We start from the raw sequence: 18,367 nt of genomic DNA on the forward strand, positions 1-18,367 counted from the left end.
AACTGGTATTACACTAAAACAAGGCACAATATTTAATATTTCATTTACCCCTAAAGTGGGCATAGTTATTTATTTATTTTTACAGACCTAAAATCATGATGCTTCAAAGTATGGATTGGAAGTAAATTACCAAAGACACAAACGACTTAAACATTTGTGTGTTGCAAAAGCAGAAGCCTATCTTCTTTAAATAAAGATTCACCTTTATTTATACTTTAATTTCTTTAAAACAATCTGGTGACCTGCATTATTTCTGTGATTACTTGATTAGTAATATTGCGAGAGGTTTCCTAACACGTATAAAAACTCAGATGTGTTTGTGACAAACACGTCATCTTCACTTAGAAGACTTTTTTTTTAAATGTATGACTGAACCCATTTTTCTTCTGAACAACTTACATTTCATATGAATTACCTGAGCCATTTAACAACCACAGGAAATGCATGTTGATTTCTAAGTTTCAGACATAATGCAAACATCCAATGTTCGAGAAAGCTAATATTGGTGTAATCTTTGTGAGATCTCACTCACAAACGCAAAACTTTGTGTCGGGTGATCCACACATAGCTTTACTAAAAGAAAATATTATGGAAGTCATTTTCAAACTGTGAGTGGGCTATGCTTCAACATGTAATTATACCATATTTTATATATTAATATCATGGTTCCATGTTGTTTTAATGTTTGTTTGTTTGTTTGTTATTAACTAATACCTTTTTTAACTAACACTTCAACATCCTGCACAAATTAAAGAAACGTATGAGCTAAGGATGTTCTCTGACCCCAAATAAACGGGTAATGGAGTGTTCACAATCTACAATATACAGTTAGATATTCTCCTACTTCGTATGCGTGTAAATAGTTGTGCTTATGGACTAACTTTAAAACATAATCTTTATACAGAATCACACGTGTCCAAAACATCCATGTAAGATTCAAAAGACCCAAACCTCTAAGAAAAGAGGCTTCAAAAACATAGTTTATTATAAATTCACAAAAGCATGCAAATGATGACCCTGTTTTACATTTTGTATGTTGGACCGTATGTTTTAGGTGAAGACTTTTCATTGAGAGCTGTCTATAGAAATAAATGACAATTAAGAATTTAAGTGATAGTCTTTCTGTTTGACTAAATTGATACTTCATTTAGTGCAACTTTTCCCTCTATGAATTACACAAAGTGCATGCTGTTTTACACTTAAACTATTACAACAGAATCACATCTGACTATTGCACTGAGAGAGGCATATTCATCCAAGCTCGAGGCTGTTAAACAAAGTTCCACACTTTGGTAAAACCTAAATTCTAGAGGTCAACTGGGTTAAAAGTAAATGCATCATGAGTCATTTAAAACAAATACAGAAAAGCCACTATAGTGATCAGTTTTAGCGTTTGAATTGACATTTTACATATTACACTGTTTACATCTTGTTTTTGTACTGTTTTTGCAAAAAGTGTATAGTCACAGAGCGTGGTCAAACATGTTCATATAGGAATGTATGAAAAACATGAACAAATATTGCATAAAGAGAATTAAATGACGGTCCTTCTAGTATGAGAGTGTTTAAGACTAAACAAATCATATTTATTTTAGAACATCTTTCTGCTATATACAAAACATTGACGTGAAAGTTGAGTATTACACTTTAAACTTGTCTAACTATTACACTTATTTTGTTATTATTACACAGTTATTTTGTGTGTGTCACTAAACAACATGGTTAAGCTAATGAATTACAGATGATACGTGGTATTTTTACGTGAAAGGAGGGAAAGGAATATTTAACATATAAAAATAAAAATATTTTAACCTATCGTCAATTTCAATTGTTAGATAAATCATCTAACAATCAACAGTTATATGTGAAACAATTAGAGTTGGTGTAAATTTGAACATCCAAAAACTGTTGTTACTTGGATGATAAATATCTTCACTTTATGATAGGAAAGTACGGACAGCGCCTTTGACCAATCCTCTACATATGGGGCACTTGCGCAGAGAAGGTGCACATTCTTTGCACACAACTAGGTGACCACAGGGGATGAAGACAATGTTCACTTCCTTATCCACACTGTAAACCCCGATAAGTTAAGATAACTCAAAAAATTTGAGGAAACTTATTACCTCAAAACTTTTAAGTTGATAAAATTAATTGTTTTAAGTCAGTTACACTTAAATTCATAGAACAGATTAACTCAAAATTATTTATTTGAATACACTTTTTGTATGTATTTTATAACTCAAAACTTTTAAGTTGATAAAATGTATTGTTTAAGTCAGTTACACTTAAATCCACAAAACAGATTAACTCAAAATTATTGATTTGAATAAACTTTTCTTCTATGTATTTTAAAACTCAATTTTTATTGATCACAAATTAAAAATACTAAATTTTTGTTATACATTTAAAAATAAATAAATAAAATACTTAATTTGCCATTTTCAAAGAAATTTGACCTCAAAATTAACATTAGCAAAATATTATTCCTTAAACATTAGAAAGGAAGACAATTTCAAACTCCATATGAACGTTTTATTTTGCAAAAGGCATTTTTTGCAGCATTATAACAGACCTCTGTATACATTAGAATGTAACTGTATGAGACACAACAAATGTAAAGGACAGAGGTGTAGAAAACTAGTGCATCTAGTGCATTAGGAAAAACTCTCTAACAAGTAAATTATTTTTATAAACTGCAATCTGGGTGCTAGTGGCATTCAGTAACGCAATCCCAGTATTTACTAAGTGAACACAAAATCTGTGTTCTGCAAAATTTCTAAATTTGAGATAAGTATTACAACAGACTGTAACAATATTAAAGTCACAACAAGTGAAATAAAAGAAAATTAACAGTCTCTTGTGCATCCAGAAAATTTAAACGGCAATCTGGGTGCTAGTGGCATTCAGTAACGCAATCCCAGTAAATACTAAGTGAACACAAAATCTGTGTTCTGCAAAATTTCTAAATTTGAGATAAGTATTACAACAGACTGTAACAATATAAGTCACAACAAGTGAAATAAAAGACAATAAACAGTCTCTTGAGCATCCAGAAAATTTAGACAGCAATCTGGGTGCTAGTGGCATTCAGTAACGCAATCCCAGTAAATACTTAAATGAAAATGCAATTCTCCACTTCACTGGGAAATTTAAAATCTTGAGCTCAGTGTTTAATAGGGCAAATACAGTAGTCACAACAACTGAAAAGAACAGAAAATAAATTGTATCGCGCTCGTACATCCATTACTCTTACTCCTTAATCAGTAGCTCATTTTTTAGACTCAGCAATCTGGGTGTTAGTGGCTTTGAGTCATCCAAACCCAGTAAGACTTTTTGGATGAAGTTAAAGGTGTGGGTCAGCTCTTTGGGGTAGTTGAGATGTAATGCATATATCAAACCAAACATCAAAAGAAAAGCATCAGCCAACCTGGAAATGTCCCTTAGAACAATGTCACCTTCCAGCACAATAGCAATCCCAGCAGGGTCAAACTGAACAGTGGAACTCGAGTCTCCATTCACCATGCTGACAAGAGCTACAGCTGAATCTGCAATGTCTGGCTCATCAACCTCTTCAGTCTGAAAAGTATTAGAGAACTTCATAAGCATAATCAGATAAATAACATTAAAATTCAAATGAGAGGTATAAAAACCTACATTCCACATCTTGAAAAACACAGAGTCATCTTCGCGCAAGTAGACAGGGAGGGCTCGAAGTGCAGCTGTACGTCTGTTGTTAATATCGCAGTGATCCTGAAAAAAGACAGAACTGTCTTAGTGATGCAAGAGAAAAGAATAAAATAGAGATAAAAGTACAGATGAAAGAAGGGAAGAAATTTAAAGCAAAAAAAGTTCAAAGCCAGGTTTAAACAATTACCAGATAGCAGTAAAATACTTGTGCACATTAACCAATTAACTTGTACTATAAATGTAATTAACAAAATTCACCGTAAGATCATAGGCACTACAGATGCTTCTCAGTGCTTCTGCTGCCTTGCCTGTACGGGCAGCCTTCTGCCTGTAAACAGCAATCAGTCGAGGAGTATGGTTGTCCAGCTCTGCATAGAACTTGTTTTTCAAGCTGATATTAGTAATTCTGTGGAATTCTGCAGCAATCTGAAAGCAAGCATTCAAACAAATAACATAAAAAAATGTTAAATAAGAAAACAAAAGTAACAGACACACATAAACACACAAAAATGGAATCTAACAGATAGCAACTGAGAAAATTACCTGAGATTCCAAACGAAGTGCAGGCCACTTTTCCAAAAAGTCCTTCACTGGTTGTGATGGGTTATCTACAACGATCTGTTTGCGACGCAGAGCAAATGTACTTTGCATGAGTCTCTCTATCAGCCCAAGACTTCTTTCTGTCTTAGAAACTTCCTCAACTATTTGCAATCTTTGTTGTTCCAAGCTTTCAGCACTCTCTCCTTTTGGAAAATTTGGTAGGTAGTTTACCTCAGCTCGACGAGCTCTTTTGATGTTGGAGTGGGGAGACTCACTCTCTGGATTATTTTGGCTTCTCTTCCCCGAGTTAACAGCCACCTCTTCACAGCCAGATCTGCTGAGTTTTGTGCGGAAGTTGCCCATTTTAAACTTTAAACTTGTCTTCCAGCCATACCATCCACATTGACTTCCTGGTTCTGTGAGGCAGGGGTGCTTCGAAATAAGAGCCTCAGCTGCTTTAGCAACTTCTTTGTCACTGGGGTAAGGCTTAAAGCTGTGCATTGCCTTGGCCATATTTTCTAGAATGTCGTGTTTTTGGCCTTTAGTTAATTTTAAGAACTTTCCACTGTTTTGATAGGCCATATTTCCACCATTTAGGCTGTGCTCGACATCATAAGAAAATTGAGGAACTGGGAAGACATCAGGCCAACTCTGCAAGCGTCCTGGGGCATAAGGGAGTATTTCTGTGTGTGAAGTTGCAGTTGACCCGGCATCAGTCTCAGATCTGTGTACTTTCAATACAGCCTTCTCTGGCAGTTCTGAAATGTCTGTTAGAAAGCAGAGTTGCCCCCCAAAGTCTGGGTCTTCATATTGGAGGTTGAAATCAAAATCAAGACGAGGTCTGAATTTCTCTTTAATCACTGTAGTCAACTCTTCTACTGTACTTGGGCGTGTAGAAAGGGTCATCTTGTGGGCGATGTCAGGAGCAATGTAAACTCTCAGTAAAAGTTTCTGGGATTCTGCCATCTAGGAGACAAAAACAACAAGGTAAAAGACAAGTTAAAAATATAGTTTCGAACAAGATGGACTGGACATGGATTTCCAAATAATGTAGAAATCTTACCTTATTGTAAAGGTAGAAATCGCTTTGGCGTCAACAGCAACTTGCCCTCTATGCTGTAGGCAGAAAGGGGGGATGTGTCACTCAAATCTGTTATTGTTTTAACAGATATATCACCTAAACACAGATTAAAGGCTCTTAGGTGTTCAATATAATGGGACTTGTGCTCCCTGCATAGGAAGGCCACATGATCGTTCACAAGGAGGATTGACTCAGTTTTACAAAACTGAGGTAACCCTGCTTCAAAACCAGCAGGAAAATATTCCCCAGTAGAAATATTTGTCCCATCAATGGTGATTTGAGATGCACAGTATATAGTGTTACTATCAGTCTTCTGTTTAATATACTGTATTGCCACTTCAGGTAGTGTTGAAACTAAAACAGATGTCACAGTTGATGCCTGCAAATGTGGTTTGAAGAACGCTGGCGAACTTAGATGGTAAGCCATCATATGCTGGTGTCTGCTTGCCAGTGTCTTCAGCACATTTTTAAAGTTCTGTGTATCATGCACAACCCGTTTGAAGAAGCGGTGTTTGCCTTCAAAACGCATGGTCCATAAATGTACAAGAGGTCCAAAACATCTGATCAGCTCTGGATAATGTTCGACGTAGTGATGCTTTGGCCTAAGCTTAAAATCTGGAAATACTTCAAGAAGAATTTGCCTGTGGTCCCTAATTTTACTCTGTAAATACTGAATCATCTCTTCAGTAAATGTTGGAGACAGCACTAACTCCACAATGTCTTTCAATTCCATTAACACTGCCCATGCACTATCTCCCTCTGGTACAACATTGCCAACCATGAATGGAAGTAGCCGAAGTAATGCAGCATTTTCATGACCATTACCACCTATTGTCATTTTTGTGGTATAAGTTTTGGAAATTGGCTTGGGTCTATCAACCTTATCTGTATGCTGATATGGGAATGATTCAATTTTACTGTTCAAATAATCAAGTGTGAAGTGTTTCAGACGAATCATTTTTTGAATGCATAAAGCCAACTCTACTGGCACAATACCTTCAAGGAGGTCATGGAGAATATCAGGGGGGAAACCAGTGATTGGATGAAAATACTGCAGCTTTTGTTTTAAGACACAGTCCCCTTTCACACCACAGTTACTTTCCCCATTTCTACTGGAGACATTCTGGACATGCAGATCATGAGTTACCTTAGTTCTCAGACTGAATTCACCCTCAGCCACATCATGCGATTGAAACTGGTCTTGAGTTGCCAGACAGAATCTGCACACATACTCTGAACGGAATGACTGTACAAAGCCTGCCAATCCGTGAGCTGCAAGATTATCTGCTGCAACAAAAAGAACAGTGCCTTTAACAGATTGACCAAGAGACTCAATGAACACACCATCTTGTTCTAATGTACATATGTCTTGCATTAAAGGGCCAAGCACACTCTCATAGCCACATTTCTGGACATCAGGAACTTTACACAGCAAGGCTAGCTGTATCACATGCAGAGCTGATCGGTATTTGCTAGGTAGATCAGCAAGTACCCAGTACACCGAACAGAGTTTGTGTATTTTCCTCGAAGTACCTAATGGATTTGCAACTTCTATCTCATCGATGTAAATCAGCAGTGGCAATTTAAACTCCTCTGATGCTGATAACAGCTCATTTTCTTGAAAATACAAACCATCTCGATGATTTGTGTATTGACCGGATTGTGAAGAATGTGATTCTTTAATTCTGTCAAGTACATCAGTATGTTTAAACAACAACTGAATCATAGGCAGTATAGGGACATAAACAGCTGTGCGCCCAGGTGCTACAACATACTGAAACGGCATAACCATTGGGTAATTTCTCTCAATAAAGGTTTTTCGTCGCTTATTTGAGGACAATTCTGCTCCTTTAGCAGTTGCACTGACAAAAACATTACTGTCTATAACAACACTAACAATTTCATCAAGAGCAGCTTCACTCACAGTATAGCAATGTCTCTGTAATACGTCATTAACTGCTTCTCTCAGCAGCGGCCTTGACAAAGAAAACAGCTGACACAAATGTTCTACTATTTCCTGTGCAGCTATATCTGACACATGAAGTATAGCCTGCATCTTCAAAAACAGAGAGGCTAAATTGCGTTGTAGTTGCGCTTTTAATTGGCTTGTGTCACACTGTATATCAACAATATCCAAAATGTCTGCATTCTCAGACTGAGTAGGATCCTCAAATGGAGGCTCCGCAGCTGCAGAACAGCCATCATCTTCAGCAACTACATCTTCAAAAAGGTCCAAGCAAGCTGAACTAACATCTACTCCATGGGCCCTGGTTTTGTGAGAATTAAATGAGGAGTAAACATTTGTGGTATACCTACAGTTTTTATATGGACATGTTACCATTTCATGACTTCTCAAATGCCCCCTTAAATGACCAAAAAGATTTTTTTCTGAAAAAGGTTGCTTGAACCCACATAAAGGACATGTGTACACCACCTGGATTTCTTGACATGCGTGCCTCTTATCCTTCTCATTGTGAAATCGTGATACATGAATTTTTAGTGCATTGAATGAAACAAATGTGCAAATGCACGAGTCATAGAGACACGGTAAAGGGCTAACCTTTGAAAAATGGCTATGTTGCAAACCATAATGCCCAAGTAACTGTGCTCGGGTAAGTGAGGAGGAATCACATAACCTGCATTTCCAATCCATCATGAAAAATCATGACAATGACAAGACATGAGCCAACCCTGAGCTATGCCAACCTCTAAAATCAGTTGTTATCAGTTTTAAAATGCTGCATACTTTTAGTCTTTACATATGTATTTTCACCCCCAAATTCCAAATTGTAATTTTACTCACATATGCTCTGGTCTCACAAGTTTTAACCTGTAGAGAAAATAAAAACACAAATTAATAGTGAGGCAGAGACATGTCAAAGTCATACAACAATTTCAGAATTTAGAACATTTGGCTTCCATTGCAGCTAATTTACTTTTAAGCATTGGATAAAAAACAAGTAAGACTGAATGAAAGTGGTTTTAATCTTTTTTTTTTTTTTTTTTTTTTTTTTTTTAATTTAGGTTCTGTAACCGAAAAGCTTCAATACAAGCAACTGCGATAACCAGCAGTACCACAAATTAATATCCGTGCAATGCGATTGCGAGCATACATCAACTATATCCCTAAATGGTTAAAATTTAGATCAATCACTCCACAAATAACATCAGGCCTAAAGTGTGCCTGATCATTTTAGGTCGTCTATTAGCTAAACGCAACAATAGTTTCAGTTTGATGACTATATTGTCACATTCTGATGCAGATTACTAGAATAACTTTTTAAAAAGTTTTAAGAAGTACTTACCAGATTATAGCCGCTAAACAAACCGCAGCAAACACAGAAACGATGACGATGATGAACGATACTAATTCCACAGACCCACGTTGAGGCAACGACTCCTGCATGACATGGCGGGCTTCCAAGTTCAAATCCGAGCGCTCAATTTCAAATGGGAATTATTTTTACTCCGTTGTTATTTTTTACAGTCATTTGAGTAAAACATGAAATAAACGGACATGGAATGATATGTTGACTCTTTGTTGCGTTTTGTATAGTTTTACCTGGTATGTTATGTTTTTAAAAACATGCAAATAAAGTGCACCGAGTAGACTCTTCTTTTTCGTTGGCAGATTGGAACGCGATAAAGCTCATTACTGCCACCAAGAGGCAAAAATGAGGCTTTGGTAATTCGTTTTACTTCGTTGTTATTTTTACAGTCATGAAATAAACGGACATATCATGTATGATATGTCCGTATGTAAACATGAAATAAACGGACATATCATGATGGTCATGTTGACTAGTCTGTTTTGGAGAGTTTTAGCAACTATGTTTTAAAAATAGCAAATAAAGTGCACTGAGTACACTACAATTTAGATTTATGCATTTCAATTAATAGTAAAATTCCATAAAATTGAATTAAATAACCCATATTTTAATTGAATAACTGAACAATCCCTAATCAATTAATCAATTAAAATATGTAAAGGATCATTACATTCAATTTGATAGAATTTTACTATTGAAATTTGTATATCTATTAAAAAGGCTTTAAAATGTTTTTGAGTGTAGAGACTCTTCTTTGTTGAATTGGCAGATTGGAACGCAATAAAGCTCATTACCGCCACCAAGAGGCAAAAATAAGGCTATGGTAATAAGATGATGTCATGTTTTACTTATTTTATTTAAGTTCCTGGAAGTTAAAACGCCCAAATCGTTGAACAAACTTAAAAGTTTTAAGTTGAATGAACTGTTTCACAGTTTTAAGTATAGTTCACTTATTTTTTATAAGTAGGTTATACTGTTCGGGAATACAGCATGCAAACTTTGCATGTGCGCTCCTCTTGAAGTCTTCTTAACTGTTCCTCCATAGGCAAGTCTGTAAGATCTTGACTCGGGGATGCAGCTTCACTTGTCTGGGCCATCAGTTCTCTCAGCAGGCAGACATCATTCTTCTTGATCCAGTTGCGGAAGACCTCTGCTGCTGTATTTCCTTTCGACAGGACTAACTCAATGAGCTGCCCTGTCTGCTGCTTGACTGTAGTGCAGTTACGAATAATGTCATACTCTTTCTGTGAGATGATGTTCTCCTCTAGAAGATGGTCCATTAAGCTCTGCACGCTTTTTAGCTGCTGTGACATGGCAAGATGATGTTTCTTAAGAAAAGTAAGAAACTCACTTTCTCGCTCCTCCTCTCTCTTCTCATCTTCAGCACTTAGTAAATCAGACATCAACTCTTGAGCGGTTTTGTAATTTTCTCCACTTGCGAGAATTTTGCTTTGAACGGTTTGCTTCACCAGGCCGCGCTCAAATCCCATCTCTAAACCAGACTTCACCACAGGATTGTTCATCATCACTGCATCCTCTGAACGGTCTTCTCCAGGACCCAGGTGTACAACAGGTGGATCAACAAATTCTCTTGAGTTGCTGTCTCCATTAGTCAATAGCTGTTCAAATAGTCTTGGAAATCTTGCTTGAATCTGATGAACAAACTCTTGGCCCTTTTCTTCCAACAGGTATTCACATCTTGGAAACCACTTGCACTGTAAAAAGTGAACAGTTGGATCAACTTAAAAAAATTACTTCAATTGGTAACACCTAAATAAATTAAGTTTTATCAACTTAAATTATCACATTTTATCAACTTAAATTATCACGTTTTATCAACTTAATTTCACTAGGTTAATCACACTTATATTATTTGAGTTCATTCAATCCTATTATTTACATTAGTCCAACTTAATTTCACTGCATTCCAACTTAAATGTATTAATTTTTACTACAGTTGGATCAACTTAAAAAAAACACTTCAATTGGTAACACCTAAAATAATTATGTTTCCTCAACTTAAATAATTATCTTTTCTCAACTTAATTTCACTAGGTCAATCACACAAGACTCAAATTGCTTTAGAGATATTTATTACCATTAATTCATAACAGTGTTTTACGGACACACTTACATGTACACACTTATGGATGTGCACATCCATAACTGACACACTTTACATCCATAACAATGTTTTTGCAAAGTTGTCTTTGCACTGCATATATTTATAAAGAGAAATATAAAAAGTGGTTATGCCCTTAAAGGATTAGTTCACCCCAAAATGAAAATTTCCTAATAATTTACTCACCCCAATGCCATCCAAGATATCCATGTCTTTCTTTCCTTAGTGGGAATGAAATTATGTTTGAGGAAAACATTTCTGGATTTTTCTTCTAACAACGGACTTTATTGGTTATCATCGTATTTAAGTCCAAATCAATGCAGTTTCAAAAGTCTTTGAAGTGTTTAAACGGGCTGTACGCGATCACAGCTGACGAAGAGGTTGTTATCTAGCGAAACGATACGTCATTTAATTTAAAAAAAAATAATTTAGAGACTTTTTACCTTCAATAGTTCGGATTGAGCTGATCAACAAACGGACAGGGAACTACGTCATCACGTTGAAAGGTCACGCCGGCGCCGGCAATACTATTATAACTACTATTCATATTCATCAGAATGTTATTCATATACTATTCATATTCACTGAATACTATTACTTTATATATATAATAACAAACAATACTATTTGAACTATCCTCCTACGTACAGTCGCATTGTAAACAGTGGGGCGGTACTTCTGCCGGCGCCGGCGTGACCTTTCAACGTGATGACGTAGTTCCCTGTCAGTTTGTTGATCAGCTCAATCCGAACTATTGAAGGTAAAAAGTCTCTAAATGATAAAAAAAAATTTTAAATGACGTATCGTTTCGCTAGATAACAACCTCTTCTTCAGCTGTGATCGCGTACAGCCCGTTTAAACACTTCAAAGACTTTTGAAACTGCATTGATTTGGACTTAAATACGATGATAACCAATAAAGTCCGTTGTTAGAAGAAAAATCCAGAAATGTTTTCCTCAAAAAAACAATTTCTCTCCCACTGAGGACAGAAAGACATGGATATCTTGGATGGCATTGGGTGAGTAAATTAGTAGGAAATTTTCATTTTGGGGTGAACTAATCCTTTAAATGAGCCACCTAAAAACAATTAAAGGGATAGTTCACTCAAAAATGGCTCAAGTTGTTCCAAACCTGTATGAGTTTCTTTCTTCTGCTGAACACACAAGATGATGTGTTGAAAAATGTTGGTAACCAGACAGTTGACCGTACCCATTGACTTCCAGCAGGAAAAAAAAAAGACTGGAAGTCAATGGGTACGGTCAACTGTTTGGTTACCAACATTTTTCAACACATCATCTTGTGTGCTCAGCAGAAGAAAGAAACTCATACAGGTTTGGAACAACTTGAACCATTTTTGGGTGAACTATCCCTTTAATATATTCTTAAAATAGAACAATATAAGTGTATTTAGAAGTGCTTTAGAAAAGCTTACAGGTAATGCCCTAAACTGAGCCATGTTTTTATATATATATATATATAAAAAATAAAAAAACCTTCAAACAGATCATGGAAAATGTTTTTAACAGAGTTATAGGTAATTACCCTTTGTAAAGGGAACCAATCAACTACAGATTCGAACAACTACAGATTCATACTAGACATATGACTGAACAAATGGATAGTCTCACAAACATAACACATGAAACATCCAACTAAAACAGAGACATTCTTTCAAACAGATGCACATACAAACATTACTGAAAGTTCACTGTAGTCTCCTGAAAAGACTTTGGGTGACATCTTGTGCTGATCGAGCTGCAAGAGAACTTTAATACCTCAAATGTGAATCGAAGTGGTTTTGGATAAGCCAGATTGATGATGTACATCATCCCGAGAAGCAAGGCACAAGCTGATGTGAATGAAGGCAACTCATTTAGAACTTTAACACCCTCGATGACGACACCTATGTCAGCCGGTGGTTCGTGATGTTCTCCCCCCTCCTTCCGAATAACGTACACTGCCATGGTGAGCTTCTCCAGCTCACGCTCGCAATCATCTTGCTGGTTCTCCTAAAGTAGTGTACATAATTTTTTTTTTTTTTTACATTTTTCGTTCAGAACTATAAAGCACAAATTTGTACTTTCTGAAAAATAAAATCAAAATAGAATATGCAGACTTTCAACTCACAAGGTACTCCTTGATGAGATCTTGAGGATTTTCCCCCAGGAAAACGATGAGGGCCTTCAGGACACACTCTCTTTTCATGTGAATGTTTTCAGTCTGTGATAAAGCAATCGATAAAAAAATTATTTTTCTTATTTTAAAAATTCAGAGTAATCTGTAATAGAGAATCAGATTTCGCCATGGTAGCAAAGGGCAAGAAAATATAAACAGTTACAAAACTATAAAAGTTTGTATTAAATGACTGGCCAAAGTGTGTGTGTGTGTGTGTGTGTGTGTGTGTGTGTGTGTGTGTGTGTGATATATATATATATACACATACACACCGTACAGGTCAAAAGTTTGGACACATTACTATTTTTTATGTTTTTTGAAAGTACCTTCTTCTGCTCATCAAGCCTGCATTTATTTGATCACAAATACAGAAAAAAAATGTAATATTGTGATATATTATTACAATTTAAAATAATTGGTTTTCAATTTATTATACTTTAAATTATTTATTTCGGTGATGCAAAGCTGAATTTTCAGGATCATTACTCCAGTCTTCAGTGTCACATGTGACATCCAGTCAATCACATGATCCTTTAGAAATCATTCTAATGTTCTGATTTATTAGTGTTGGAAACAGTTCTGCTGCCTAATATATTTGATGAATAAAAGGTTAAAAAGAACTGCATTTATTCAAATTTTTTAATATAAATCTTCTTTATCACTTTTTATCAATTTAACACATCCTTGCTGAATAAAATTATTGATTTATTTGAAAAAAAAAAAATGAAAAAAAATTACTGACCCCAAATTACTGACCAGTAGTGTATATTGTTGTTATAAAAGATTTCTATCTTGAAAACATTTGCTTCTTTTTTTTTCTTTTTTTTATTCATCAAAGTATCCTAAAAACGTATCACAGGTTATGAAAAAATATTAAGCAGCAGAACTGTTTCCAACTTTGATAATGAATCCTCACATTAGAATGATTTCTAAAGGATCATGTGATTGACTGGATGTCACATGTGACACTGAAGACTGGAGTAATGATCCTGAAAATTCAGCTTTGCATCACTGAAATAAATGATATTTTTCTGAAAATCAAAAAAGGCACATTTGGAATGTCATATGGGTGAGTTAATGCAAATTTTAGTTGGAAAATTCTTAATGAGAATAAAATGCAAGTCAATAACATTAGATGGAATTTACTCAAAACATATCCAACATTAGTAATTCATATTATCGATTATAGAATAAATTACTTAAATTAATAGAAATTACTTACCATGTAACGTTATAGCAAAGTGTCCTCCTTGTCAAATATTAAAAAAGCTTTCGGTTCTAAGGGGAGAAAAAATTTGTAAGTTAGTATTTAAGTGGTAGAAAATGGTTTGCTACAGGTCAAGTAACGTTAATTAATTCGTTGTGAAAATACTATTTCTACAAAAAGAAATCATAATTATATACTAAAGAAAACCCTGATATTTTTTTCCTGGATGAAGCTAGCACAATGGGTGCGCCTCAGGCCCCGTTTACACGAGAACGCTCACGGGTGAAAACGTAAAAATATTTTATCAGATGTGCCTTTCGTTTAGATGGCGACGGCGTTTTTGGGGCTTAAAAACGCAAAAAGTGAAACCACCCTCCAGAGTGGGAATCTTAAAAACGCTCCACCGTCGCGTTCCCGTCGGGTAAAAACGCAAAAGTCTGCTAGACAGTGAAGGCACCGATCTGCTCACGGTGGCTCTCGTCGCGTACGCGTTTACTTCACACACTTTTTCGTCACCATATGCACGCAGATTGCCCCCATCCCCCATAACGCTCGTCTGAACACAGAATAAAAAGTGATAACGCAACACCATTTTGCGTTTTCTCTTCAGATCGTTTCCGTGTAAACATAGCCTCAATCAGCTCCCTAGTTCAGCAGCCAGGGCACTTATCAGGGAATCAGTCAATGGGCTGACTCCCTGATCAGTGCCCTGATTGCTAACTAGGGAGCTGATTGAGACGCACCCAATGACTTTCATCATCATCATATTTCTGGGCGAAAAAATGTATCGATGAATAAATCAAAGCCAACGTTTTCAAAGACAAATAAAAGAACAGACAAACATTACTTTAAAAGCATACTCAATATTTTACTGCTGGAAATCAAATTCGAGCATTTTATCCCACTCCCCGAGCACTTCCCGCCCAAAGCATTTCCAATATCTCGCGCAGCAAAGACGGTTAAGGAGGCATAAATTTAAAAAAATAATTTTATACACACACTCCCAAGATCCAAACTGAACACGTTTTTATAAAACAAACGAGTAAATGCAACATATTGTATACATAGAGCATGTTCAGTAACGCTGACCTCGAGAATATCGCAAACGTACGTTCAAAAATTCGGGTAATTACGGTTTCGTTAGTATTCATGTTCACAAACAACATTAATTAACTCATAAACTCATAAACAACTAAAACACGTCTAAAAGTTGCATTTTCGAGTATATTAATTACAATAAACTTCCAACCTACCTTTTTCATCCGAGTCCGGAGAGAAAAAGAAAATGGCGGTTGTCAGTTGAGCAACAGAAGTTGAAATCAGGCTCGTGCGTCATGACGTCAGAAAAAAACGTCTGACGCGGAGATCCTTTTAAAGGGAAATTATACTTTGGGTGAAAGTGAGATATTTGAGTGTCTGTGAATTTCTATGCTCTCAAGTTGAATGAGTGTACAATAATCAATTACGATTAGGAAAGCAGAAATACTAAGTAAATAGACTCAAATAGTTCTAGTAATCCAACTTAGACCCATGTTCACTTTTTACAGTGTGGCATGTTCTACCCATGGATCATCACCAGGCTCCCAACATCTGAGTCCACCATCACAACAAAAGCACTTCACGTCATCACGACGACCAACATAGTAAAAACCAGCCTTAGCCAATTGGTCTGGTCGAACAGTTATTCTTGAGGGCCAGTAGACAAATGTGTGCAACCTTTCTTCACACTGTTGCATTGCCGCGTTAGATACATTGGAAAGTTCGGATGGAGTTACTGTAGCAAGAGTCCAATTCTGAAAGGTGTCAAGGAGTTCCTGTTCCCAACGCATGTCAGGACTGTGACAAGCCGGAGGTTGCTGGTGAGACATATCCTGGTGAGACATATCCAGGTTTAAGTAACCCACCCGCTCCTCCATTTGGCCTGAAACGGATGCCGTTGTGGTCGATGTTACGGGTGTCGCAGGGCTGTAGGATGGCTACGTTGCGAAGCAGGGAAAAGGCAGAGTGAGAGGACGACAGGTTTGTGGTGCGGGGTAAACTCTGGATTAAGACATAAAAATGTGAGCACAGGGCGTGTCCACTCAAGCCCCGCTCTCTGCTGGACATCCAATGACTAGTGTCTAGTCATCCATGACAGAACACATAATCTTTAATGAACTCCTGAACAGATAGAAGGTTGACGTAGGGTGGTATGTGCTTCCTCCCTTTATGATGCAGGAACCAATGCTAAGAACAAAATCGAATTTTGTTCAACACTACAAAATGTCCTTTCTTCTGTTCTGTTCTGTACACAGCGGGCCAATTAGTTGTATCATTTGAAAAATCACCACACATTTTTCAGAGACGCGATAAGCCTCGGTGGATCGTGGCACAGCACATTCAGGCGTGGTATGGAAATGGTTAGCACCTCGGGAATACAGTAATTAAAATACAGAAAACATTCCGCAACTCTTTACAAGGATCTCTGAAATATTTAATCTTTTAAATCATGTAGTATTTTTAATTATTCTAAATATTATTATTATGTATACTATTATAATACTATTTTTGTGAGCTCAGAAATTAACAAAACAGAAATGTTTGTAATTTTTTATTTATTTATTTATATTTCAACATTATACTTTCGAGTATACATTGAAGTAGTGAAAAAATGATAGACCGGCAAACCGGGGGTGTGTGTGCGAAGTCCTGAAATATTTATCAGGACAACAGCTCACCCAGTCCCGCTGGAGGGGTTGTCATCATGATGCCGTAAACAGCTGTATAGGATTACATATAATGCCACATTGAATCAGAAGTTTCGTCATGGAGAAGTTATGCATATGCCACCGGAGAGATGTCTATTTTACACCAAAATATTTATATATACACATATATTTTAAACATATGCATGGGTGAATTGTACGTCATAAGATCTGTAACAAGCATGTAGAAAGTAGTTAGGATGTATGTTTTTAAAAAAGTTTTACATATATATGGAAAACAAAACTTTTCTTTAATTAAAAACAAGTCGCTGATCTGTTACCCAATACATTGCTTCACTTTTTAAAAAGTTTAAAGCACATCGTTTTTAACGTTTTAACATTTTACAAATGTATTTTCAACTTATACAACGTTTTAATGCCTTTAAACACTATGTAATCGTGAAAGTACAACTTTTCTTCAAATGTATGTTAGAAAATAGAACTATTTGCTTGATATAATTTTAATACATGTTGTTTTAGATGTTTTAATTCTAGAACATGTTTGCAATTCAAACTTTTTTAACATTTTACAAATGTGTGTTTACCACCCTTTGTATTTTAGTGATAAACATTGTTTTAATGTCTTTTTTGTATGTGATTGTGAAAAGTACAACTTTAAATGTGGACCATGGGAATTTTCCCACATTGGAGGGCTCAGTCCAAAAGTGAGGTGGGTGTGGGGTGGGTGTTTGAGTGTACAGAGTTGTAAATTAAATATAATTTCTCCTGTGACATAGACGAAGCAAAGCATAGCAAATTTATTTATATAACACAATTTATACACTGGCAATTCAAAGTAGAAAGGATTAAATAATCACAAAAATGTATTCAGCCAATCGATGCTTTTCTTTGGGTATCCATTCGCTGCAGCCGTTAATCCTATTGGTGCGTATATCCATCAACAGATCCAAATGTGTCGCTCCATTTAAAAAACCTACGTGATTTTAGAAAAATCTGTTCCAACACAGGTAAACCTTCCATTGAAACATGAATTTTAAATCGTAGTAGGCTATTTTAAGTGCTCATCCTCAGAAATAGACCACGAACATTCGGGTACATCCATTCCAAAAAAGTATGTAAACGTAATCCACGAGAAGTCGGTTTCGTGTGGCCGTGGTTAATCCAGCCCACTCGCCAATAAAGAGATGCATATCCATTCCGTCATCTCTCCATACTCCTGTATAAAATAAAATCCAATTCCTTTCCGTAAAAAAACCCAAATTGGCTTCTCTATTGATTTAGTCATAAACATACGTAGCCTACACGCACGTCCTCCAGACAAGTGAAAAGTATTTCACTTGCGCTCCGCCGGCTCGAGGAGAAATCGCGTTAAACAAGGTCCATGTGCATCTTTTTTTTTCGCGGCGCTATTGAGAGTGAGGAGTTGTCGTCACGGTATAGAGCCCCTCCCCTCGATCCGCCATGTTGGCAGGATTCCAGCGGCAAAACATCATTGTTTACGTGTGTTGTTAACTCGGT

The 18,367-nt window shown here is 36.2% G+C and overlaps 2 long non-coding RNA genes and 1 pseudogene across 3 annotated transcripts in view; all 3 read right to left on the minus strand.

The window, feature by feature from the left end:
- The window catches only part of LOC307172738, a 31,766-nt gene that overhangs the window by 8,040 nt on the left and 5,359 nt on the right, over positions 1–18,367 (minus strand). The gene's annotated exons all lie outside the window — the stretch shown is intronic.
- On the minus strand, positions 1,938–18,312 carry LOC307172632 (baculoviral IAP repeat-containing protein 2-like; annotated as a pseudogene). The gene is made up of 4 exons: positions 18,283–18,312; positions 15,698–16,184; positions 9,628–10,355; positions 1,938–2,073 (listed from the first exon to the last, which is right to left on the minus strand). The product of its transcript is annotated as a baculoviral IAP repeat-containing protein 2-like (transcript).
- LOC307172739 lies at positions 12,500–14,184 on the minus strand. The gene is made up of 3 exons (XR_013823755.1): positions 14,160–14,184; positions 12,890–12,982; positions 12,500–12,771 (listed from the first exon to the last, which is right to left on the minus strand). It is a non-coding gene; the product is annotated as an uncharacterized lncRNA (long non-coding RNA).

Source organism: Squalius cephalus, assembly GCF_949319135.1.
Source record: "Squalius cephalus genome assembly, chromosome: 15".
Taxonomy (NCBI): Eukaryota; Metazoa; Chordata; class Actinopteri; order Cypriniformes; family Leuciscidae; genus Squalius; species Squalius cephalus.